Below are 27478 nucleotides of genomic sequence, written 5' to 3'. Positions count from 1 at the left end.
AGGCACCCGCTAGTCTTAGGGCCTCTGCACTCTTTGCTCCCTTGTCCTGAAATCCTCTTTCACCAGATCCTGTAAAAGTGGATTTATGTACTGGTCTCTCATCTTCCAGATTCTGAAAATTGCTTCCTTCCCTCACTGCCATGTTTAGACTATGGTAATCAAAAACCTGAAATAATGCACTGTTACTTGTGGTTTTCCCTTGATGGAGTTTGGATGTTTATCTCCTCCAAATCTCATGTTGGAACTTGATCCCTAATGATGAAGGAGGGGGGCTTTTGGGTCATGGGGTGGATCCCTCAGGAATGGCTTGGTGCCCTCCATGGGGTAATGAGTGGGTTCTCACCCTGTTAGTTCATGTGAAATCTGGTTGTTTAAAAGACCCTGCCCCCCCCACTTGCTCTTGTTCCTTCTCTTGCCAGGTGACACACCTGCTCCCCCCTTCGCCTCCTGCCTTGATAAGAAGCTCTCTGAATTTCTCAGCAGAAGCAGATGTAGACACGATGCTTCTTTTACAGCCTGCAGAAATGTGAGCCAAATAAACCTCTTTTCTTTACAAATTATCCATCCTCAGGTATTCCTTTATAGCAGAGTAAAATGGCCGAAGTCCATCCCTATTTCTCATTTTGGTAAATTGTCCCTTTGTACATAAGATTTCCTTGAGTTATCCTATTTGAATGTGCCATCTCTTTCCCTCTGTGACCCTAAGTAGTATAATAAATAGTATCATATTTAGGACTTATTGGTACTGGAAGTAGCCGTAGGAAACAATGGGATTCTGGAATTGAGTCTCTCTTAAATGTATGGAGTAGAGGGCTAATCATCTTGCCAGGGGAAGGCGGGAATGGTTAATCCATGGCGTGGAAAGACATTACTATTCCCCAAATTATCATTGAAGGTGGGATAGGATGATGAGCAGATGGAGTCATAGCATTCGGGGGTCACCATGGCAACAACGGAGATTAGAAAGATCATGGAGTGAGCTGCTTTTTTTTCCTTCAGGAGTTTACTCAGGGAGAAAAGAAAGGAAGAGATACAAGTTCATAACATACACGTGGAAAACAAGGAGAGCTCCAGCATTGAAGGGATTCCTCATCTGATGTTGCAGGACGTAACTGGCTAAGGCACAAGCTGCGGATTTGGTTACAAGAGACGTGGAATCACAGCATCAACGGAATGTTCCAGTTTGCCAGGTTTCTTAGTTAAGGCAACTGTACGGAAGAAGCTGTACCCCGAGACAGGAGTTGGAGACATTCGAGCGACATAGACAGAGCTGAGAACCCTAACCCTCCAAATCCTCTTGGAATGATCTTGTTTGGGGAAACGGTCTCTGCACTAATAGTGTGCTAGATTTGTTAATTGAATTCTGGACTCACATGTGGAACTTGCCTGGCATAGTCCAGAGGAAAAATTCCTAAGGCTTAGGAAGATGGCAATGTTTGAATAAATATAAACACAACTGCTTAGCAACTCCCTAATCCTACCCTTTGGGAGTGCCCCAAAGCCATGCCATTCACCAAAGCATTAGGAGATGCGTTGGTGTGAAGATATCAGGATGCTTGGAAACTTCCACCGATGGCTCCTTTTGGGTCAGCCATGATGGAGAGGACAATGCAATGTAATCGGTTCCCCGGTCTCAATGTAAGTAGTGAGACTCTCGGACTTAAAGAAGACATTTAGTAGCAAATAGTTGTCAGCGGTGTGTGCTATTACCACAATAAGCCATTGGATTAGAATGGTAACCACAGAATTTTGATCTGCAGGGACCTGTGACAATGCTTAATTGACCATGGAGTCCCTGAAAATTAGAGACGGGCAGCTTCCAAACCTCGATCTCAGACGCACAGATTCGTGTGGCTCACACCACGGGCTTCTCTGCCTTTCAGCTGAGTGTGGCCAGTGTCTCCTCCCGGGCAGGAGATCACAGCTGGAGTGACGTCTGTGTGCCTAGTCTCTGGTTATTCTTCTGTGAGCTCACTTTAAGCTGGCTACGTGTCCCTTGACTTAACAGGGCTTTTTTTGGGGGGATGGGGGTAAATTTGTTTCTACATGTGTCTACCCTTTGTGGTAACTCTCCCTCCCCTCGTCCTTTCAGGCCCAAGGGCGATGACGGCATCACCCTGACCAACCCTGAGTTGGTGCACAGCCCTCGTGGTTCCGATCCACCCCGCCTGCACTTTTGTAAACAGAACGCAATTTGAAAAATTCTCTAAAATCATCCAACTCAAAAGTGGCATCTGTGTCCTATTGGGAAACACACCTCACACAGTCATCCTTTCTGTCATCTACACACTGTGTATTATTTAGAGCTCACACAATTGCTAGTGACAAAGATCTTTCGGCTCTCCTTGCTTAACCTGACGCAGCAGAGAGATTCACTGGCTTGTGGCACCAGCGCGTCCCAGGGATGGCACCGTCTTCAGGCTGGTGGGATCCAAGCCCTCACGTGACAAGCCCTCTCCTTCCCCTGGCTCTGTTTCTTGTCACCTTCCTTTTCGGGCAAGTCCTTTCCACAAAGTGGCAAATAGGGACACTGGCAGCTTCTGGCTTACGGTGGCTTTTCAAATTGCAGTCCCAGACGAAAAACGCATGAGTGGAACTGCACGTGTTCTAACACGCATCACGACAGGACACCAGTGTGCGCTGCTGAGTGTGGCTGAGGCTGTCACGGTGACAGTCACGTAGTGTAAGTTAACAGTCGTTCTGCAGTTTGGCCAAGGAGTGGCTGCAAATAGGAAAGAAGAAATTGCCTGGCTCAGAAGAGCCGGGTCTCCCAACCCTCAGCCGCAGTTCTTTCTCTTTGCGGTGTAGATTGGAAAGCCAGGGAGAATGCTGAGCACAGGCGAAGTCAGGCGAAAGAAAAGGCCGGCTTCTATTCCAAGGGGACGCCTCCTCTTGCTAGAATACAGTGTCACTCGGCAGCCTCAGAATGAAAGCTGATTTAGCAAATCCATTTGGAATGGGCTCTCAGCCTCAATCCCATTGCCAACTCCAATAATACGGTGCAAAGCGATTCCTTGGGGTGAACAGGGAAGGCGATGTGTTTAAAAGACTTCATAAAAGTCAAGAAAGAGCTTTGCCAACCTTGCGTGTCTTCTTTGGCAACCCATTCTGCAAATGTGACTTGGAGTGGCTGGCGTGAGCCGTTGAGATGAAGAGAAAGGTAGAGGAGCACGTGCGTCTAGGAGGAAGGGTGTGGGGGACCCTGCCTAGCATGTGATGTAGAAAACAGCTGGGTTGCAGCAGTGGGGGGCAGTCAGGTAGGGTGGGGTGAGCTCCCCAAGGGAACTGCCCACATGAATGTAATTATGTTAAAGTACAGCGTGAGAGTAGCCGGCATGGAGAATAGCTTTGGCCGTGGCATTAGGAGACTGGTGAGAAGGAGGTTACAGCCGTCTAGGAAAGCAATGCCTGGGTCTAGACAAGGGAATTAACAGTTTACTGGGGGAAAGTCAGACAAAGAAGTAAAGGAATTGCTTTATGCTGAAAAGAGAATCATATGTGCTAAGAAATAGTAGACAGAATTCATTTGCCTCTTAAACTCTCGTTTGCATACATAGAGCCAGGAATCAAAGTCCTATGGAAACACACACACCGTGTCTTTCCCAGAGCATAGAACGCTCTGTGACTGGAGATTTTGGCATGTTTTACTCCACAGCTGTTTGTTAACTTATTTATTTATTACAGTGTATTTAGTACCCACTATGAAAAGTAGTGTCATAAAATGGAAAAAATATGGGTTTTGGTGTCAGACAGGACATTTTGAATGCCACTTACTAGCTTTGTGCTTTTGGCCAAATAACTGAATGTCAAGTGTAAAATGTAGAACACAATTCCTACCTCACAGAGTTGCTGTGGATATTATATTAAATAACGTATACAAAGTGGTCGGCCCCATAATGACTCAACAAATGGCTGGTGATATTAGCGATTTCTTCATTAGAATGTATTTGTCAAAACCAAGGTGATGTCATCTTATGATTGATTAATGTATAGATCGATACGTATTCTCTCTTCTCCCCACGTCACTTCAAATTATTTGAAAAACTGAGCATGTTCAAGCTTGCCACCTTTTTACTTTTTAGACAAGTTGGGAAAGGGGTTTGTGATTTTTCTCTGGTTTTATTCACCACGTTTGGGGTCAAAATGTGGTACACACTTTGCCAGCCTGGCTCATGGACTGTATCAGAGGGGACATAGATCAGCTCAGCAGACATTCAGCTGCGGTTTGAAATCTCTGGTCTGCACAAGGGCAGGTGTCTCTACATGTCACCCACTCAATGTTTTCATTGTGTTTTCAGTGTCATTGTAGCTGGACCTCTGGCCTTTCCCTCATTTTGCCACCAGTTAAAGTTAGTGCTGCAGAAGTAGTTATTATTATTATTAGTTTTTACATTAGCAGATGAGAGAGGCACATTTAAGTGGTATATTTGTTTCTCTGCTTTAATGGAGTAAGTTAACTATGAGCTACAGCGATCAAGAGTACGAGGAGGCGGAAATACGTGAATTATGGGAAAGTGTTCTCTAACTTTTATGAATGCTAATTTAAAAAATGTTTACAGCAAATCATGTGTTCCCCTTGCTAGCAGATGCCTCTGGATTGTTCCTTAGTTTGAAATCTGACTTACTGAAATGAGTCAATATTAGAACTTAGAATTCAATATAAGGAAGTGTTTCTTTTGATTTTTTTTTTTTAAATCGGGGAAATTATATAATGGCTGGTATTTGTGATTGTGTTCATGTTGGAAATTTTCTATTTGCTTTTTGCTAATTTTAATCCAGAGCCAGGTATCTTGTGTATATTTTCTTTTAAGTTACTTTATCATGTTAACTTCTGATTTTCCTAGTTGCGTTAACATGCGCATAAAAGCAAACCAAAAAAAAAAAAAAAAAAAAACCTAAAAAGGAACATAGCTTTGCAAAGCAGAAGTCTCTTACTAAAGTTATATTTAAAAAACAATCAAGAATGGCATTGTAAAACCCAAATATTTTCTGGTTTTAATTAGTAACTGTATATCTTTGTTTAAAACCTCTGTGATAGACATTTTTGGGTTGCAAAGAACAGAGGTGACCTCAGGGTCAAAGGTCATTGTGTCTATGGGGAGGGTATGTTGGAGAATGTGTCAAATGTGATCGGAGACAGGTGTTTCCAACACTAGAGGACTATGAGGAAAAACAGAGTGGCCTGTTGATCCGGTTACTGGTCCAACCTCCCAGAGCTGGCACCTGTACCTGTCCCACCACTCCAGGGTCTTCGATGCCCTGTCTCTCTGTTTCTGTTCCTTCTGTGTCTCCCGCCATTAGGGACCGACCAAACGTGAGAATCAAACTGTGTGTTTAAATCTCCAGAGGGAAACAGCTGAGGACAGAGACCATGGAACAGAATCTGAGAGAAGAAATTTGGGTAGATGCTCTTTGGGAACATTTCTGTTTCTCTGTTTGTTTTGTCTTGTTTTGCATCAGGACACTTCATCACTGGTCAGCCTGTGGCGCAGGTGCCATTCTTTGGTCCAAACAGCTGGGTCACCAGAATAAAGCATAAGGCCACATGCCTAGGGGCCAGCTAATACAAATTATGTGTCTTTGTGCCTATGACCTCTTTCCTTAGTAGGGACATGGTCATGGCAAACTCAAAGTGAGACAAACCCTGCAGTATATGTCATAATTCAGAACACAGACTCTAGAAACTCACGAGAACTTGAAACACACACCCATTGGACAGCCATTAGATGACCACTGTCGTAAAATAGAAAATAACAGGTTTAGTGTGGATGTAGAAAAGTTGGAACCCTGGCGGGGCGCGGTGGCTCACCCCTGTAATCCTAGCACTCTGGGAGGCCGAGGCAGGAAGATTGTTTGAGCTCAGGAGTTCGAGACCAGCCTGAGCAAGAGCCAGACCCTGTCTCTACTAAAAATAGAAAGAAATTATATGGACAGCTAAAATATATATATATATATATTTAGAAAAATTAGCCAGGCATGGTGGCGCATGACTGTAGTCCCAGCTGAGGCAGAAGGATCACTTGAGCCCAGGAGTTTGAGGTTGCTGTGAGCGAGGCTGATGCCATGGCATTCTAGCCCGGGCAACAGAGTGAGACTCTGTCTCAAAAAAAAAAAAAGAAAGAAAAGTTGGAATCATTGTGCTTTGTGAATGGGAACGTAAAATGTTGCAGTTACTACGGAAAACAGAATGGTGGGTCCTCAAAAAATTAAAAATAAAATTACCATATGATCCAGCAAGCCTACATCTGGGTATGTACCCAGAAGAATTGAAGGCAAAATCTCAAAGAGAGATTTGTATGCCCGTGTTCATAGCAGTGTTATTCGTAATAGTCAAAAGGTGGAAGCAACCCAAGCATCCACAGATGGATGAATGGATAGACAAAATATGGTTTATACATGCAATGTAGTAGTTTTCAGCCTTAAAAAAGAAGGAAATTCTATCACATGTTGCAATAAGGATGAACCTTGAGGTCATATGATAAGTGAAATAAGCCAGTAATAGAAAGACACGTATTGTATGATTTCAGTCATATGATGTATCCAAAGTAGTCAAGTTCATTGGGAGAAAAAGAGAGAAAGAGTAAAATGGTGGTTGCCACAGGCTGGGGGAAAGGGGAGGGAAAAGGAAGTTATTGTTTAATGGGTAGAGTTTTAGTTTTGCAAGACGAAAAAAAAAGAGTTCTGGAGATGGAGGACGGTGATGGTTGAGTGACAGTGTGAATGTGCTTAATGCCACTGAATTGTGCACTGGAAAATGGTGAATTTTAAGAAAAGTTATTTAAAAAAAAAAAATTTAAACTCATATCCAAACACACCACATACATGTAATGCACACACGCAATATCACTTTCATAGTGGAGTTGGTGTGGGATAGTGGCCAAGTGCGCAGCTTCTGCCACCAGGCTGCTGAGGCTCAAACTCTGCCCCTATTAATAGTATCTGACAGCTGTGTGACCTTGGACAGCTTAATCCCTCTGGACTTCAGTGTCCTCATTTGCGAATAGAGATACTAGTACTATTTACCTCATAGGCTGTTGTGAGGATTAAATGAGTTCATACAACACTTAGAACACAGCCTGCAAAATTCTAAAAGCTCAAGGAGTGGTAGCTGTTCTTAATGTTTGAAAATGCATAAATTAATGAATTGAGTACAGCAAAGATCAATGACTTTGGCAAGTATATCTTCTTTTAGAATCTGAAATATAGAATTTCTAACAGAAAGTCCTAACATTTGAAATGTGAAAAACAAAAAAAAGCTCTTTGCTTTGGGGACATAATGGGTTGATTTCTTTACTTCAGAGACATCTGCATATAAACTCATGCATAATATTTTCTATTCTATTAAGTTAGCAGTGTCTTGTGCTTGTTGTAATTATTTTCAATTTCATCATTCATTTAAAGAAAACGTATTTCTACATTTGGACGTATTGCTTTCCCAGCCTCAGCCATTAGTTTTTTGCTAACTTTCCTCTATCAGTTATTTTTAGTGTGTATTTATTGTGGAATGATTTAATGAGCTTCTAAAACATGGCTGGGCATCTCCAATTTTGCAACCCAGACTAAGCTAGACAAACAAAGATCATATTTGCATAATGGCCACAGAGCAACTAAACTTAAAGCATTTTCCTGGGCATAACAATGACCTTTAAATTATTATGCTGCTCAGAATATAGCAGCAAACTAACCCAGTTTGGTGTCCCAGTTTAATATAACATAGTATGATCCTTTTCTCCCTGAACGTACCTAATGAGGCTCCTAGTTATCTAATTTCTTCATGTTCCCATCCATATGGAGCATCTTAAATGATCGTGTGTGTGTGAGCTTATTTGTGTATGTGAAATTCTTGCTTAAAACAAAAGAATCTATTTTCCTCATTTGCTTTTACTCCTGTGGAGATTCTTTCCTCAATCTGTATTCTTATTGATGTAATTTAAGTTATTTTTAAAAGCTTAGTAAATATGCATGAACAGAAACCAACAGCAATTTCTATAAATGTATACTACGATTTTAGAATAAATGTCGCAATTTCAAAATTGTCTTTTTTAATTAGACATTTTGAAAATATAGGAGTTGTCCTGACTACTGCAATATCATGCTTTACAATGGAAGTTGAAAAACTAAAAGTATAGATTTTTGTCGTGTTCTCTTTTTCCTTGGATAATAGTTATGAACATGAAATTTAGCAACTCAGAGGCTGAGGTCCCTGCTTTGGATTTACTAGTTGTATAACTCTGAGAAAACTACTTAGGCTCTCTGATCCTCAGTTTTCATATGTGTAAAGTAGCGTAATAATACCTATCTCATAAGATGATACATGGAAAAACGTCTTTCCTAGTTAGTTGCACCATATTTACTATTTCTAATGCCTTTAATTTCTTTGTGTCAACTCAAGTTTCCATCAGGCATCATTTTCCTTATGCCTAAAGAATTCTAATTTTATCAGATCTTGTAGTGAATTTCTTATGGAGAATAATTCTCAGTTTTTGTCTGTAAAAATCTTTATTTCTCTTTCATTTTTGAAATATGTTTTTGCTGGATATATGCTATGGTTGGAATACTGGTGTTCTCCCAAAATTCATATGTTGGAACTTAATCCCCAGTGTGCTAGTATTAAGCTCTCACCAGACACTGAATTTGCTGGTGACTTGTTCTTGGACTCCAGAACTGTGATCAATACATTTCTGTCATTTATAAATTACCCAGTCTGAGATATTTTGTTATGGCAGCCTGAACTATGACAATATATTATTCCAGGTTGACAGATTTTTTTTTTCCCAGTAGTCCACTGTCTTCTGGTATACCTCATTTTTGATGATAAATTTGTTACCATCCTTATGTTTTTGTCTATATATGTAACATGTCTTTTTTTCTTTGGCTGCTTTTAAGATTTAGTCTTTTTCATCATTTTTATTAACTTGATTGTGATGTGCCTTGATGTGATTTCCCTTATGCTCATTCTGTTTGAGTTCATAAAGCATCTTGGATCTGTAAGATTATATTTGACACCAAATATAGAAAAAATTTGTCCATTATTTTGTCAAATATTTTTCTGAACTTCCTTTCTCTATCTACTGGCCTCCTTGGACTCAAATTTCAGGTATTTTTTAATTGAAGATATTATATCTCTAGAACATCTATTCAAACTTTCAAAAATATCTTCTATATGTCAAATCAATGTATTCATGTTTTCTTCTCTTTTCCATTCACTAAATGTCCAGTAGGTGGATTCCCGGATCAAATAGTAGGTCTACTTTTAGTTCTTTGAGAAATCTCCAAATTGTTGTCCATAGGGGTTGTACTAATTTGCAGTCCCACCAACAGTGTATCCATGCCAGCATCTACTGCTTTTGGATTTTTTCATAAAAGCCATTCTAACTGGGGTAGAATGATATCTAACTGGGGGTAAGTTGATATTTCACTGTGGTTTTAATTTGCATTTTTCTGTTGATTAGTGATGAGCATTTTTTCATATGATTATTGGCCATTTGTCTATCTTCTTTTGAAAAGCTCTGTTCATGTCTTTTGCCTACCTTTTAATGGAGTTGTATATTTTTCTCTTCCTGATTTGCTTGAGTTGTTTGTAGATTCTGATTATTAACTTTTTATTGGATGTACAGCTTGTGAATATTTTCTCCCATTCTTCAGGTTGTCCATTTGCTCTGTTGATTATTTCCTCACCTTTGCAGAAGCTTTTTAATTTAATTAAGTCCCATTTATTTATTTGAGATTAATTAGCTGTCTTTTTGTTTCCAGAATATTACAGGGGTACAAATGTTTTGATTACATGAATTACTTTTGTGCCATTTGAGTCAAAGTTATAAGTATTCCCATCACCCAGATAGTGCATTATACCCATTAGATGTGATTTTACCCATCCCTTATCCTCCTTCCTACGTGCTTGATTTCTGTTCAGTTTTACTTCCAGATGTGCACATGAGTGCTGATCGATTAGTTCCAATTTAATAATGAGTACATGTGGTGTTTGTTTTTTCATTCTTGCAATACTTCACTTTGGAGGATGGTCTCCAGTTCCATCAGGTTGTTACAAAAGGTATTATTCATTTTTTATGGCTGAGTAGTATTCCATTATGTACATATACCACATTTTATTAATTCACTCATGAATTAATGAGTCCACATCTTTGGGTGATTGTAAATTGTGCTGCAATAAACATTCGAGTGCAAGTGTCCTTTTGATAAATTGCCTTTTTTTACTTTGAGTAAATACCTAGTAGTGGGATTGCTGGATTGAATGGTACGTCTACTTTTAGTTCTTTGAGGAATCTCCACACTATTTTCCATAGAGGTTATACTAGCTTTCGTCCCACCAACAGTGTATAAGTGTTCCTTTCTAGAACCAGTACCGGATGCTCAAATCTTGCAAGCACAGAGGACGCCGAAGTGAGGAGACTCAGATCTGGCCTGACTTGGCCATTAGTGCTCAGTAAAAGTCTAAAAAAGGCATTTTAAAGTTTCTGGGTGTCTTTTTCCATTTATGTAAAATGAATTTGACAAAATGAATGTTTTTAAGTTCCTTTCCAGTTCTGAAATTGTCTTCTCTATCGTTTCACAAAGTACTAGACCCAGAGCAAACAAGTTTATTATGTGAAAGAGTTTGTGATGGTTCAGTAATTCAGTACATTAAAAAAAAAAAATTAGTTCAAATGCCTCACTTTCTGGAGCTTTAGCTTTTCAGCTTTCAGGGAAGAGCAAATAACAATTCAAATGGGTATAGTTCCATGATGGGTTTGCTCCATCCAGCTGTGGCTAGAATCTACCGAAACAATTAAAATCGTCAGTTTCAATCTTCCTTTGGCCAAACAAAGGAGTTCTGTTCTGCTGGCAGAAATTGTATTCTTCTGTATAAAAGCCATGAGCCAAATAAAGAAATTTGTGAATATTATTGTCAGATTCAGAAAGGGAAGATTCATGATTTTTTAATAAGGGTACACATTGCAACTTCTAATCTGTTACTCCCATATAGCACTGCTGGGCAATTGCCAGTGATCTATTGTGAGGAAGAATTTACAAGGCAGGATTTAGCTGTGTGTGGTGGTTCTTACCTGTAATCCCAGGGCATTTGGAGGCTGAGGTGGGAGGATGGCTTGAGGCCAGTAGTTCAAGACCAGCCTGGGCAACACAGTGAAACCCCATCTCAAAAATATATAAATAAAATAAATTATCCAAGTGTGGTGGCACACACCTGTAGTCCCAGCCACTCAGGAGGTTGAGGCAGGAGGATCACTTGAGTCCAGGAGTTCGGGGCTGCAGTGAGCTATGATGATGCCACTGCACTCTTTCCCAGGCAACAAAACAAGATCCTTTCTGGGAAAAAAAAATAAAAAAGATGATATTTAGTTAATTACTGATTTTAAGGACTAGCAACCTAGGAACCCACAATGCTTAGAAAAAAATGAGAAACATTTTAGGTGTTTTAAAGAAGAAAAAAATAGTTATGAAAGAGGGAATTATTGTGTAACTAAGAGTGAGGTTATAAAACCTCACTCTTTCTTAAGGATATATTTTCTAAAGAAATAATTAGGAACCTGGTAAAAGTCATGTCATGATGATGCTGAGAGTAGGTTTATACGCACACGTAAGAGGAATATATTGGATGCAGCCTAATTTCTAATAATGTTAAATAAAATAAGGAATAAAATGTCTCATAAAAGCAGTTAAATGAATTATCCAATCTCTAAAATTAAATAATATGCAGCCATTAAGCTGAATTATAATTATTATACAACAACATGGAAAACTGGTTGTAATATATAAACTGATAAACTCTAGCTACAGAATATGGACTACAAATATTACTCAACACTTAATGTTGAGTAATACGTTAGAGAGAAACTATACAATAGTCAATGATTATAGTAAAATAGATTATGGGTGATTTTCCCTTTACTTCCCTAAGTTTCCATAATGTTACTTTATATCTTAGTGCTATGTACTATGAAGTACATATTTCATACTTGGAACAAAAGATCAAAGCACAAACTTTTCAGCAATACTGCCTATGTTCAAAACTGGCACCACCTCTTACTACCTGGGTGAATTAGGATAAGTTATTAGTTTCTCCTTAGTTTCCTCATTTATGAAATGGGAGTAATTTTAGCAACGACCTTAGAGGTTGTGAAGATTTAAGGAATTAATGCATATAAAAATCACTTAGATCAGAGGATATGAGATATAGTTAGCATTATATGTGTTTGGTAATTACTGTTTAAAATAATCTTATTTCATCTATAATATCTTTCCTGTTGATAGAAGCACTATACTTTTTTTTTCATTAAATAAAGAGAATATAAAAGTTCTTCCCGTATCACTTGGTACCCTCTGATACATTACATCAGTTCCTCACGATTCAGGAAAGATGACTGGTAGGCTTACATATTTTATACATAATTCCACAAAACTCTTCTACCGTGTGAAGTGGCCTTTTTTCATGCTTATACATTCATTTGGTTACTGGAAACCTTTGATCATTTTCCAGTGTTTTGACAAATTTAATTTTGACAGTTTTGGGCCGTATTTTTGGCCGATGTTTCTGTGAAATTATTTATCTTCCAACTTCTTATGATGGGTTCCTAGCTCATTTATTTAAGGCTATACAGTTTCTCTATGTAGTGCTTGGGTTGCACCTATAAATTTTGATATGAGGCATTTCCAGTTTACACCAAGAAGCAGATTTGAGTGGAGCAAAGGGTGAGCTGTAGTGGATGCGGTGATGTGCTCCCTAGATTCCCCTTCTAGAAGACATGATTTATTCCTCAGCTGCTGAGAGTCCTCCTGGCAGAAAGCCAGGTCTCACTGGAGCACTGTCTTGGCTGCAGACAGCTGCCTCACTCACGGTTATGTTTCCTTCCTTGGGCGCTGTCTGTGCAGTGCTTCCTTGCCGTGGGCCAGAAATTCCTGACCTTCTCTCCCCAACTTGGGTCAATGCTTAAGGGTCCGCTTCAAAACTCCCCGTAGGTTTCTGTTCAAATTTCATCACAGCTAGACTTCTCCTTCTGCTCAATCTCTTATTCCTTTTCCTTCCACAGATACTGATCCTAAGAGTCCTCTCTAAAAATTGCATCTTTGTGTCGGTCTTCTTCTCAGGGATGAAACTATGAGAGAAGGCTTTCTGGAGGAATTGATATTCCACCTGAGAACTAAAGTCGGGTATACAGTAAGTGCCCACAGTTGGCGTTGGTGGAGGGCAGAAGGTGTGTGCATGTGCTTGAGTGGCGCACGGTGGGGAAGCAGAGCAGGATGAGAGACCTAGAAAAGCAAACTTTGGCCAGATCACAAAACGTCTCCCATCTACTTTGAGAAGTTTTGGGCTTTCGATCCCGCTGGTAAAACTACAGCTATAGATGCTGGGGGTTGCACTTTGATCAGAAGAGCTAGCTAGAACACTTTGCCAGATAGAATTCAGGCATCAAAGGGGAGCCAAGTTGCATTCAAATAGTAAAGACACTATCATTTCTTGAAGTGTGACAGAACTTACCCAACAACAAATGTTTGCAGATAGAAACGATCACTAAGTGATTACGGAGTTTCCAACTACCCAGTTCCTCCTTAGGAGTCCATTTCACTGTTGACTTACCCAGCAGGATTCGGGAAAATGTTTTCACTGCTGGGACCCTGCAGCCTCCCACTCTTATGGCTTTCAGGCAAATGGCACCCAAAGGGAAGTTCTGCACATTGTCGGTTTTCAGACACGCAACTCCATCACGGCTGCGCTTTATTAAAGGCATAAATCTGCACTTGTGCTGAATATATACAAAGGAAATTTGATTTGTACATCTTTATAACATAAAGGAGTTATTCCAGTTTCTAAGGGCAGCCTCCTCACTGTCTCATTAAATGATCAGCACCCCAGTAACAGTTTCCAATAGGTGATATTAGTGACAGCTGAGTTTTCTATGTTTTAAATGCAGTATGTGATACAACGTGATAAAATCCAAGCTTATGACGATTTCTTCCATTGCCAATAATTCATCAGATATGGAAAAATGCTAGTTTCATTATGACAAAATCTACAGTTAAAAAGTTATCTCTTTGGTTAGAAAAGAAGTCTCTGTAAGTATTAAAAGAATCAAAGTAAGTGTAGGAGGCAAAAGGAGAATGAATGGGAGGAAGAGGGGAAAGTGAAGGAATTTAACTACCTGCACTTGATTTAAGAGAAAAGTGGTGTTTTTCTAAAGACTTGAGCAAGCGCTTCCAAGCTCTGCCACCAACAGAAACGTCAGCAGAGTCACCTTGATAATGCATTCCGCTGAACATCGGTAGCAAATCCTGTTGGGTCATTCAATACCTCAAAAGCAGTATTGCAACTCCTGAGTGACACAGTTCACTTTACCAGTTCAATGTATGCAGGAGTGAAAAACAAACAAACAAACAAAGAAACACCTTGTATATAGAGTTTCATGAAAAGAACTGGTAGGCAAAGTAATATTTTGTGGTCTATATTGGGCTCAGAGTAGCTGCTACAACAATGAAAAACACCACAGCACAATTTCATAGCTCAACACAAGGGAAGTTATTTCTTACTGATGTAGTAATCCAATAAGGACTGGTCCTGTGTTCTCACCTCCCAGTAAGGGAGGATAGGGAACATAATCTATGTCTGTGAAGCCACTCCCCAAGGTCATCTCTTTACTCGGGCAATTTTGGTGAGCAGTTAACTCTCTCTTCCAAACGAGCCTTTGCTCTCTTTGGAAAATTGCAAAAGACCTCCTCTTTGATTTACTTTTCTGATAGTGTCTGCATTAGGAAAGTGACATCTGAGTCTATAGCAGATCTTCTGCATGTAGAAATAAAAACCATTGTATTTAGTTCAATTTTACACAAAAAATATTATTGAGGATCCAATACTGTTGAGGTGCTATGCTGGATTCCGTGAATAATGATAGTGAGGTATTGTTAGGGTCCTTAGGGAATTCACAGAGATATATCCTAGTGAAACACAATGTCAACACAATGTAGTACGTGCTTGTCTCTTTTAGGAGTGCTAGAAGTTTGCTCTTCCTCTATTTTAATAAGGCATCATCCATCCATCAGAAGATTAATCGCCACAGACTCAAATGCAATTGTATTGATGTTTAAATTAAGTTTGTTTATGTCATGTGTCAATAAATGAAACAAACTTTATAAAATTTTAGTAAATCCCTAAAACATAACTATATAGAGAAATTGACAACAACACTGTTTGATCTTAAAGGAAATTCTTTTCGACTCTTTCTGAGGTGGAAGAGCAGCATCAGGCAGTCAGATTAGCCAAGGTCATTTTTATTCCGTAACATAAGACACCCATTCTTTCATTAACCAACTCATCATTGATACTGTGTTGTAATGAATTTCATTATACGTCATTATAGATACTTTGTTTTAAGTAGTTCAAGAAATTTTGCTGGGCACTTAGGAGTTTGACATGTCAAATAGACTCACAACAGCAGACACATAATAGGCAGTTCATCTCGCTTATCTCATTACTGTCTATGTTCTTCCGTGGCCTCTGCAGCCCAGATGAACTGCTACCAACTCTGCTCTCACACGTTTTGAAAAAGGATCACATGCATCTTAGATCTTCATCTGCAACCAGACATTGTAATGGAAAGAAACTAGACTCAAAGGGCCTGGGACTGCCATGTGCAACCTGAAATATGCATTCAACCATTCAGTGACTCAGTTGCCTCATGTGTGACTTCAGAATTTCAGATTAATGAAGTTTCAACGTCTTATGTATCCTGTTTGGTGAGCCTATTACTCTAATGCATTTCTGTATAATTCTGTTGTCTGTGCAGGGAATTCCAAAGTAAAGAAGGTCCAGTGGATATAGGATACTTTAACGATAGTCCTTTTGCTATTTAGATGTAAACTTGAGTACATAAGAGTAATACACTATTTGGAAATTAGTTTTGTTTATGTAACTTCTGTTTATTCTTCTGTGCTGTATCTTGCTTCTTATTGCCACAAATGCAAATTATCAGTGACCCGAAATTTATTCCATGAGCTACATGGTTAAAAATCTGCACAGTTCTCATGTTTGGCAAAATTCTACTGAGAAAGATAATGCATGAAAAATAAATAGGCTTGGTTTTAGGAATGCTTCCAATTTTGGATCCTTGGCAGGGTTGGACTTCTACTGGAAAATAAAATTAGCCAAAGCTCTAGCTCAAAATCTTTTGAAAGATAAAGCTATGGGGCTTACTCTAATGTATTCAAGGTGTCCATGTACTTGGAGTACAGTTAATAATAAGCTCCTTGGAAAATATGAGGAAGATTTTGGCAGATTATCAAAGTTCTACAAAAATCAACTTCATGCACATCCAAGACTACCATTTCCAAAATAAATGAGAGGATTTCAGGTTTATCATTTCATTTGGAATGTTAACTCCGGGAGTGTGGGAGGCATTTTTCATAATCACAGGGAAGGGGACAATAAGCTTCCCTCCCACACTCCGTGTGCATCCGCATACTGCTTCGTCTCAGCATCTGAAATTCAAAGTAGCTTCCTCCAAAGCAAGAGGCCACCCAGAAAGCTGAAATGAAAGGAAGATGTGGAGGAATTTGTGGTGAAATTTTGTCACAGTCCCTGAAAGCCCCTTTTCCTGTATTTTTAAAAATGTTGGGTATGTTCTACCCGCCGAACTCGACCTTCAGGAGTTCTGGCAAAGCACAGCACTGTGTTCTCCTCAGTGACTGGGATTCGGAAGCGACTGAAAAGATTTCTCTGCTGTTCTAAAATACAGAAAAACCAATGACAGTATTTCAGATCATGAAAATCTCCTTCATCATCCCGCTATACCTAAAGTTCATCGAAAACAGTTTAACTTTCCCAACTGAATAAATAAACTCCCTTTCTGTTGAGGAATTGTGTAACTTCCAGCAGCTGTTTTGAACAAAGAAGGTGAAGTGAAGGTTACTTTAGAATTGCTTGTGACACTTTTTCAAACACATTCTCTGCTCTCAACAGGCCCTGCTCTCTCCCCAAGATTCTAGCACATTCCTGCCTGGGGGGTTGCGGAGACAGCATGTATAGAACCTGCCACTGTGATCAATGGCTACTTATAAGAGTGGGTTGAATCTCCTGGATATTGGGGTGGCCCCGCTGTCTCGGAGGAATATGTCGCACCAGGGTCGCTGGATCTTAGGGGATTCATGAAGCTGGTAATTAATGGAGACCTGCAAGCAATGTTCATTACTTTTTAAAGCAACCTTATGGAACCTGTATTTCTGCTGACAGTGAAGGTGCTCCAGCTGCTGGCTAAAACCTGGTCTCTTATCTTCAGGCTAAAATTATGCCGACTCTTGGTGAGATGCTAACTACTGCAAGCCATTTGGAAGCTCTGATGAGCGGTTGCATACTCCTTAATGAATAGAAATGGAAAAATAACTTCTATTTAGTTAAGTCTGATTATTTGGTAGATGAAACATTTCAAAACATGAGACAGAAGAAAAATAATGAAAAGTTCACTTGGCAGCTGAAAGTTTGGAAACCACTGATTTAAAACGAGGTAGAACTTAGCGTAGGGGAAATATTTGTTGATTTCTCTTCAATCAATAACTTCTTGATTAAATGTAACACATGTATGTACATTGTTCTAAAAATAGATAGAACTGAAGAAAGAACAATAAAATTTTAAGGATAGAGTTCTACATATATTAGCAGCTGTAATCATTTATTAATTTTAATTATAAGCTTTTAGAATTATTCATGTTTTATTTACCTTCAGTAAGTCTGAATCCCACACCCTTGCACTTCCTGGGATGGGTGCTGTGGGTGGTGAGATTGTGGGAGGCTCAACTTCAGAATGCATTTTCACAGAATTCATTTCATCAGCAAGTTCTGGGTCTTATATAAGATAGGAATGCTTGTCCTTAAAAATATATCTGCAAATACAATGCTCATTAATATAGCTCTTACTACTTTTTTGTATACTGGATTATAAATTAAATTCTCAACACTGGGTCTCTCTCTTTCCATTATAGAATTAGCAAAAATTTCCACCAACAAACAGTTATGAGGAAAGTTATTGCTAAGGCAAGAAAACCACAGAGCAGAGGAAGGAGGATTTGGAAGCTCCTGGCTGTTAACTTTTGGGGAGCAGAAAGTTATTTGCCCTTTTCTGTCTTCCTTCTCATTCCAATTAGAACTGGAGGAGAAGGCAAAAGATGAAGAGCTTTCATAAATGGCAGTAAGGGACACAGGCACAAGAAGGTGACATATGGTCAGGACCAATGAGGGTCTGCGTCTGTTGGTTTGATCCAAGGTATTGGTCAGAAATCGATCAAAAAAGCTAACTTGCTGACCTTCCTTCATGGGAGAGGGTTGTCTTCTAATTCTGAAACTACAGTGTATTCTAGAAGAATTCTGCTTGTTGAAACGATTGCCAACAGGCTCTTGAGATTCCAGGTCTTCCTTTTAAGTAGCTTGAACAGAGAGCAAAAATACATATCACCATCAACCTCAGTTGACACTCTCGGGGGGTGGGGGGGAGACACAGAACTGCATGTTTTTCACTGTTTAGTTAGTGGCCATGGTGGCCCCTTAAGCAAATTTTAACGAAAGGAGATTGGGCAGAGAAAGAGAGAAAAGCAAAGAAATGCCAAGCATTTGCATTGTGAAATAACATTACATGGATTGGTCTTTTTGAGATTGCTTCCTTCTCTCTGCCTGTCTCCATTGTAAGGCAGGAGCAATAATCGGAAACTGGAGAGCAGTTGGCACGTGTATAATACCATCACTCTCATCAGTATATATTCTACCTTGACAGCAGAGGAGAGAGGACGTCCCAGGCCAGTGGTTTGAGGACCAGCATGATATAGTGAAGAACAGGAATTGATAGTAGGAAAATGTGTGCTCTCTTTGATTCTAACTGATGCTATTCGCTTCTGTGACTATGCTTGCTTTTAGTTGTTTGATAAATATAGTTAATCAGAATGAAAAACAGGGATAAGAGCAAAGGTAACTCCATGATAGGCTAGGCTTCCTCCATGTGAGAAGCCTAGTTCTGCTTCTGTATATATGGCTTGCTGGCTTGGTGCTTAGCGTATGGCAGGCTTCACTAAAGTAAAGGAAAACAAAGCTCCGGGGAGATAACCGCAAGTTACTTCCTGATAAAGGGCTGGAGAGTCCAGGTGCCCTCCAACCAACTAAGTAGATAAGAAGAGCAAGACATGATCAGCACATGAACGGCTTGTGCAGGGCGTGTGTTCCCAGTATCGCTTGTAACCAAAAACTAGAAGGTATGCAACAACAGCCCCCCTCCCCGTCGGAGACCCTCCTCTTCCCCTGGATGACGTTAACTACAACTGGCGCCAGCACGAAAAGCCCGAAGCTTAGAGTCAACAAACCAGAAGCCAACGCGATCAGCCACTTCTAAAAAAAGGAACAAATAAACTGAAGGGGGATGAAGTGCAGACTAGTGTGTCATGTGTGGACTAGTGTGTCGTGTGCAAACTAGTATGTCATGTGCAGACTAACGTGTCGTGTGAAAACTAGCATACAGAAAAGTATAAAAGCTTAACCTTTACCCCAGGGCGGGGTCCTAGTTCGTGGAGAGGCCACTGCGTTGGTGCTCTGGAATTTGGACCCTGGCTTGGGCTAGCCAATAAACTCCTTTGCTTTTTGCAGCCTCAATGACTCTGCCTCTCTGTTCCTGGGGCCAAGGGGAATCGGATCTAACAATAGATCCTTTACTCTGTGGTCCGTTTAGTCAGAGGGCAGGTGACAAGGTCGGGAGGAGGCTTTCCAAGCTCGTGCATGCTCTCAGAGTCTAACTCACAGCCGGTGGCCCAATAAGCAGTTGTAGATAAAAATCAGAGCTCACTGCCCCTCTGTCAGCAATCCCAAGGTTATACTCACCTGGCTTTGAACTTAGTGATTTTGTTTTCCCTCGATCTCCTTCCTCCTCCTCATCACAATGATTAGCACAGTGCTCTGTAGACAGGACGGCCACTCAGTCGTTGTGAGCAGGTTGGAAACATGATACCTTTGCAATAGTCGCATGGGGGTGAGGGGAGGCCATGCAAATGTACCACTTGAACCTCCTGGGTGTAGGGGAGGGGAGGAGAGGGGACAGGGGATCCCACTGCCGCCGTCTGAACCCACCGCTGCGTTTGCACAGGGCCCTGTTCCGGTGTAAGGCCACCCATTCCTGTGAGGGGTGGGACTCTCTGATGGGTGACTTTGGCTCGCAGACTTGAGGCCGGGCTGAAGCTTTAGGGCTGGGCTGCAGTGAGCCTCTTCCTACCACCCTTCCCTCCTCACCCCTCTCCTTCCCCAGGGCAGAGGTGCCTGGCACTCTGAAGGCTTCTCCTCCCTCCCCAGCTGCCTCCACGTGGCCCCTCTGAGGGTGTCTCTGGTCCATCCCTTGCAGACCTGCCACTGTCTTGGCGTCTGCTCCTCGGGGGACCTGAGCTAACACAAGAAGAAGATAGATTTCTCCCACGGCTTAGAACTCGGAATCGGAATGCAAATAACCCCTTATGGGGAAACCAAAGGATACGAGGCCAATATCCGTGTGATGTTCCAGCCTGTGCTTGGCTATCCTCTCTTTTTCTCAACGTCTCTTCCTCTACCCAGCTCTCGGCAGGGGTTGGCCAACATTTTCTGTAAAGGGCAAGATAGCAAGTGTTTTACAATTTAAGGGCAATATTGTCTTTGCCACAACTAATCAACTCTGCCATTGCGGTGCAAAAGCACCCACAGGCAATGCATAAGTAAATGGACGTGGCTGTGTTCTGATAAAACTGTATTTGACAAACAGGTGGCAGGTATATTTGGCCCACAGGCCATAGTTTGCAAACCCCTGGTCTTTAAAGTGCATGTTGGAGATTTCTTTTCGAGAACATTCATTTATTTAGGCTCTGGGAAACTGAGTAGATCGTTTAAGCTGAAAAGAACAGGAGGCTTTGTGTTCTGCACTGGCATCTGCTGCTTCAGACCTGCCTCCCTCCGCAGTCTGCGTCCCAGCCTCCCCTCCCTGGGGTCTCGTAAGCACCCCACAGGCCCACTCCCCACCTCTCTTCCATCTCACTCACAAATGGTCAAGCACCCCGCTTTCCAGTCTAAAAAAATGAAGCTTCATTTTTCTTGTTGCTGGAAATTTTAAAAACTGAAATAGAACAAGAGGATGCCTGCATCTTACAAAAGCTTCTAGCAACTACAATAGGGGTCACCATGGCAACTCACATTCTTTTTTTGGATTACAGCATTTTGGAGTGGGAACTGATGAGAGAAAAAAAAATGTTGCATGCAGCCAACTGAGGTTTTGACTTTAGCTAGAAAAACACTCTGAAGTTTTCCAAGAGGCGTAGGGGGGCTGAGAAAAAGGAAACAGAGCTGAGAAAGGTCCTGTGGCCCAAAACAAACCCAGGGGCAGGACGTGAGTTGATCAAGGACCAAGTAGTCTGTCGCTGCAGGTGAAATGGAAAGATTCTACTTTGCGATTCTAGTTAACTGGTGGTGAAGATGGATATTTTGTAATTAGTATTTTATATACTATACTGTTGCTTCCTTTCTGTCCTTACTTGTCTGTCACGCTTGAATTGCACCATTCTCCAAGAGAGGATTTAGAAAAGGGGGCTGGGCCTGTTTGGACTGCCTTTGGCACTTGTTGTTCCATGCACAGAGTGGAAGAGAATGGTTTCAATTCTTGGACAACACCACGAGAGACGATGACAGTAGCAACCTTGGCCCTACCTGTTGAAAGCTCTGTGACTCAGAATGGATTTGCAAGGCTTCTCTTTGTCGGCGCTTGTCTCTGATCCCATTGTCCTTCCCTTGCTCTTTGTTCAGACGCAAGTCTGCATGGTAAGTAACAGGTGAGGAAATTAAGCAGAGCCCCTTAAAAACGGTGACAATGCGCAATGCCGTCAATGAAGCACCATAGTTGTGAGGGTTAATCATCAAGTTAATGACAACACAGCATATATTAACATAAATCGTTAATGGTGCTAATAACAGTCATGAAGTGGCACACTAAGAATGATCCCAATAATTACTAAAATATTCAATAGCATCATCTCATTTGATCGTAACAATATCCTATGTAGTTGCCATTATAGATGAGCAAATTTAGGCTCAGAGTTTAATTCTGATTAAATGATTCTGTCAAGGTCTTAAAGCAGATGATATGTAAAGTTAAAGTTGCTGGCTGGTCTTCTGGGCTCTAAAAACCTGGATACAGGGTTTAGGCACGAGGTTCCGGAACCAGATGATCTAGGTTTGATTTTCAATCCTGCCTCTTGTGGTGTGTAAGTGACTAAACCTCTGTGGGTCTACCCCACAGTTGTCGGGAGGATTAAATGAGCAGGATTTGGAAAATGTTTAGAACCATACTTGACATAAGTATGACATTAGTGTTTGTAAAAGAAAGAAATATATTGCATTGCTTCTAAGTAGTTGAATAAATTAGCTGACCCTAGGAAATCTACTTGGTCTCTCTAAGCTTCATTTTCTGTTTATCTGCAAAATGGAGAAAATAATAGTAGCCACCTCCTAGATGCTTACAAGGCTCAACTGGAGTGAATGTAAAGACTTTAATATTAGACCTTGGATTTATTAAGGGCTCAATTTCCATTAGCTGTTGTGGTTGTTTTTGTTGCAACTATGTTATGTTATGTGGAACAAAAATCTGTGCAAATCAGATCAACATTGAAACATAAACACGTGTGGGTGGCTAATATGGGTAATATACACAATGTTTTAAAGTTCTTAGGAGAATACACATGTCATTTAAATATTAATCTGGCTGGCTGAAAGATAATTCCAACAACACTTTGAGAACATTTCTTCTTATAGAGATATATCTTGTTCAGGCACTAGACAACTTAATAGGAAGTTGAGTGAAAAGACACTGGACTCAAAGGAGACCAATATATAAAATATTAAAACCTTCCTTGTGTGTTGGAATTTCGGTGCATCAATAGGACAGCGGGCTTCAAAGCTGCAAAATTAAGTGTGAATTCTTGCAACACAAAGCAACTCTGCGTGTGAGGGGAACTTGTGAGCATCCTGGATGGCTTTCTGAAAAAGACCCAGAGGAAATTCCTGCAACTTCCAAGCAAAGCAGCCAGTGTTGTCCTCAACCTGCCACTACGAGCACATCAACCCACAGCCATTCTAACCTGGGAAGAAGAGGGGTGCTTGGCCATTTGTGAGTGAGATGGAAGAGAGGTGGGGAGTGGGCCTGCGGGGCGCTCCCGAGACCCCAGGGAGGGGAGGCTGGGACGCAGACTGCGGAGGGAGGCAGGTCTGAAGCAGCAGATGCCAGTGCAGAACACAAAGCCTCCTGTTCTTTTCAGCTTAAACGATCTACTCAGTTTCCCAGAGCCTAAATAAATGAATGTCCTCGAAAAGAAATCTCTAACATGCACTTTAAAGACCAGAGGTTTGCAAACTGTGGCCTGTGGGCCAAATATACCTGCCACCTGTTTGTCAAATACAGTTTTATCAGAACACAGCCACGAAACTTTGTTGTTCGCATGGGTTGGTGTCGAATTCTCTCAAAGAACCCTGGTTCGCTGGACTGAAGAAAAACAGGGCGGGCTTCTTTCCTTGCCCTGAGTTCCCACCCGTCTCAGCCCCCAGTTTCTTACTCAAGACGACAGTACACAGAAGAGAAGAAAACGTCATTCTTGGTACTTGGAGGTTTTTTATTTCTTTGGGAGCAAATCTGGGCCATTTATATTTCCCCAAAAGTCATATATTTCATGAAAATTTTTACATTTATTAGTGTGAATTATATAAATTTTTCTTTTCCACTTAAAAAATATACCCTATGTACTTATTACAGACCTTTTCTCATTCCATGTTTTGTTTGTCTTCTCCCCCTTTTTTCTTCCCTGCTTTTTGCTGCCTCCATAAAGAATTTTAATTCCTTTGTTGTGTTGGTTCCCTTGGAATCTTCAAATCACGCGCCCTAGCATGCTACCATTGCCTCTTAACCTGTGCTGCTCATGGGGGTTTTCTGTGTGATCGAGGTCACACTCTTCAAGGCTGGTCCTGATTCTCGTGGTAAGTCGGTTTTAGACCTGTGCCCTTTTCTGAGATCAGCTCTGTCCTGTCCTGCAGCTGGACCGCATGGGCTGTCTTTAACTGGCTTATTGTTTATTCTTCCTTGCAGGAAATAGAGCCACACCTGGTGTTTGTAAGCAAATACGGCATACGGATTGCCTTTGATCGCATCTGCCGTCTACTTGAATGTTTGTCCTATTCAATCGTCTAGGCATGAAAAGAGAGCAAATCATTGCACACAGTTTCTATGTCAGTTTCTAGAGCTTGACAGGCTTTTACCTAATACAACCCTATTGAGGTTCACACGTGACGCCCCCCTTCTCAAGCTCTGCCACCTCAACTTTCTTCTGTGACAATTTGCAATAGATGAAAAAGAATATGCTCAGAATATGCTAGTCCGAGGACTATTTTTATTATGCATGCACTTAAGAACTGTGGCTACTTTCTGACCAGTTGTTTTCTGGGCATGACCATCTCTGTGTGGCTACAGGAAGACAGGTGTGTACCCTGGGGCAAGTGGAGAGAGAATGTCACCTCGTTTGCCTCAACAAGTTGAATCTATCCAGCAGCAAAATTCACGTGAAATGTTTTAGTTGGTTCACATCCTCTCTCTGAGTGGGACAAGCAGGGAGAAAAGAAAATGATATTTTCCTTTCCATTTTCTTGCTTTTGCAGTCCCGTTTTATCATTTGAATTCTAGATTTAGGCAATTGTATGAATTTTCTCCTTTTTCTATGTGGGCAGTAACTATGCTTGTCTTGCCATTTTACTTCTGAGACAGTATTGGTGCTAGGAATATTCTAGATCCTCAATAAATAATTGATTTAATAAATATATGAATACCACAATTTCTACATTAGTGAAGCATGAGGAAAACCTGAATCAAGAACGATTTTCTGACAAAATTTCTGATTAGGTTTCCCTGTTACGGTTGGTTTCATTAAATCTTAGTGCCAATTTTATTTCCTTGTCACCTAGTGATATCTCTATAACAAAGGCTAATGACTTGATTTGGAAACTTTGATATGTGAAAAATTGTATTAAGATCAATCATTCATTCCACAAACATACAACGAGAGCCTATTTATGGCTGGCCCTGTGTGCCATGGTAGAATTGTTTCCAGCCCCATGGGGGGTAGAGGTTTGGGGTGGCTATACATTAAAAACTAATGACAAGGTATCGTGAGATATCAGAGAGTTATATAAAGTGTGAAATGAGATACAGAAATAGTGACATGTGAGTCCTGTTACGAGCCTTCAGAGAAAATCATTAAGGCTAAGAGTTGTAGAGGATGGAGTTACAAGGGGAGGAGTGTTTCCAAGGAAGGGAGTAATAGCCAGAATTTGGAGTAGTCAGCGGATTGGATAGAGTTAATTGTGGCTGGAAAAAGAGGGTGGAAGATAACTGTAAGGGCTTTGACAATGCAGTTACATATGGTTTGCTGAGACTAAGTGTCCCCGCGCATGCGTGGATGGTGCTGGATTCAGAAGCGTGGTTGACCAGAAGCCAGAGTGACAATGACTGGGGACCGTCTGTGCGTGTGGGTGCTGAGAAGAATGTGTGGATGAGGGTTGTGTAATTGGATAAAACCTCCTTCGAGAAAATGGGATTAAAACTGCATTGGATAGTTTAGAAAAGAAAGTGCCGAGAGCATTGTTGTGTTCTTATAGGAAGAGGTGTGTGTGTGTGTGTGTGTGTGTGCGTGTGTGTGTGTGATCATAAACATACGTGAATTAGAGCTGAGCTGTGTCGCTGCTTCAGTCCGTCAGCATTTGCTTCCTACCCCTTGGAGTCCTGGCTTAAAGCAGTGGCTCAAATCCAAGAGAGGAAAATTACAGATGAAATGAAAGTAGAAGCTAAGAATGTTCAGACAGTGGAACAAAACGAACTGCCAGTGACGTTGTGGGGAAAATATTGTCACAGATTTTCAAGGACCCTGAGCTGGTGTCAGAGGCTGGATGCGCTGAGGGAGTGGACGTACTTAAACAGTAATTATTGAGTTGGAAACCTGCTATGAAGTGAAGGATTTAGAGGAAGAGTCAGTCTGGGCCAGGTGGATCTAAGAGGACTATGATGTTAATGACTCTCTTTGAAAATCGCAAAGACCCTCACTCTTATTAAAAATGCAGGACTTGGCCGGCGCGGTGGCTCACGCCTGTAATCCTAGCACTCTGGGAGGCCGAGGCGGGTGGATCGCTCAAGGTCAGGAGTTCGAGACCAGCCTGAGCAAGAGCGAGACCCCGTCTCTACTAAAAATAGAAAGAAATTATATGGACAACTAAAAATATATATAGAGAAAAATTAGCCGGGCATGGTGGCACATGCCTGTAGTCCCAGCTACTCGGGAGGCTGAGGCAGGAGGATCGCTTGAGCCCAGGAGTTTGAGGTTGCTGTGAGCTAGGCTGACGCCACGGCACTCACTCTAGCCTGGGCAACAAAGTGAGACTCTGTCTCAAAAAAAAAAAAAAAAAAAATGCAGGACTTATCTCCAGAAACTCTTGTATATACCTTATCATGACTGTGCCAAACCCCTGCCATTTTATTCATTATCAAATTCTACCCCACCAATGTTGGATTTATTTCTTTGAACACCTACTGTGCACTTTGGCATAACTTAGGTTTTCTAAACTTTTATTTCTTTATGCTTTCGTGTAGAAGTGACAAGCATTTGCATGACCTCTACAACAATTTAAATGGTGATAACATTTATATATATATAAATACATATATCTCCATCCTCAGATTTTTTTTTATATAGGTATATACACACACACATATCTTCATCCTCAAAGTAATTTAAAAATAACTTCTGCATAAATTGAGAAGCTATAATACACCCAAGAAGGTTCTGGAGATTTTATTTATATAGGTGTTCAGGTGTCCTGTGGGTGGAAATTTGCGACATTTTGCTATGTTACCATATCTTGCAAATTACTGCCTAACCCAAAGCAGGTATTTATAGCGCTGAGATGACTCTCTCAAGGCTGATAAGAACAGATCATTATTTCAGTTAGTCGTGTTACAAGAAAAACTTAGACAAATGAAATTTAATAGAGTTTAACTGAACAAAGAATGGTTTGTGAATGAGACAGCCCCCCCTCCAAACCAGAAGAGGTTTAGGGTGAGTCCGGGGCTGCTGCCTGGTCAGAGAAAACTTATGGGCAGGAGAAAGAAAGTGATGTGCAGAAACTGGAAGTAAGGTATAGAAATGTCTGAATTGATTACAGCCTGGTGTTTGTCTTATTTGAACACAGTTTAAATAGTTGGCGGCCTTTGAGTGGCCAAAACTCGGTGATTTATACAAGAGTAGGTTCCAGTCCATTTATGCATCCAGTTAGGTTACAGTTCACCATGGAGAAACCTTTAGGCTGAGCTTAAAATACGTAAGGAGGCAGCTGTAGGATAAGCTTAATTGAACGGTAGGTATCTGCCACTGGCCGTGGTGAAAAGGATCAAGGTATGAT

This window comes from Eulemur rufifrons, chromosome 13, assembly GCF_041146395.1.
Source record: "Eulemur rufifrons isolate Redbay chromosome 13, OSU_ERuf_1, whole genome shotgun sequence".
Taxonomy (NCBI): domain Eukaryota; kingdom Metazoa; phylum Chordata; class Mammalia; order Primates; family Lemuridae; genus Eulemur; species Eulemur rufifrons.
This window is presented reverse-complemented; position numbering follows the sequence as displayed.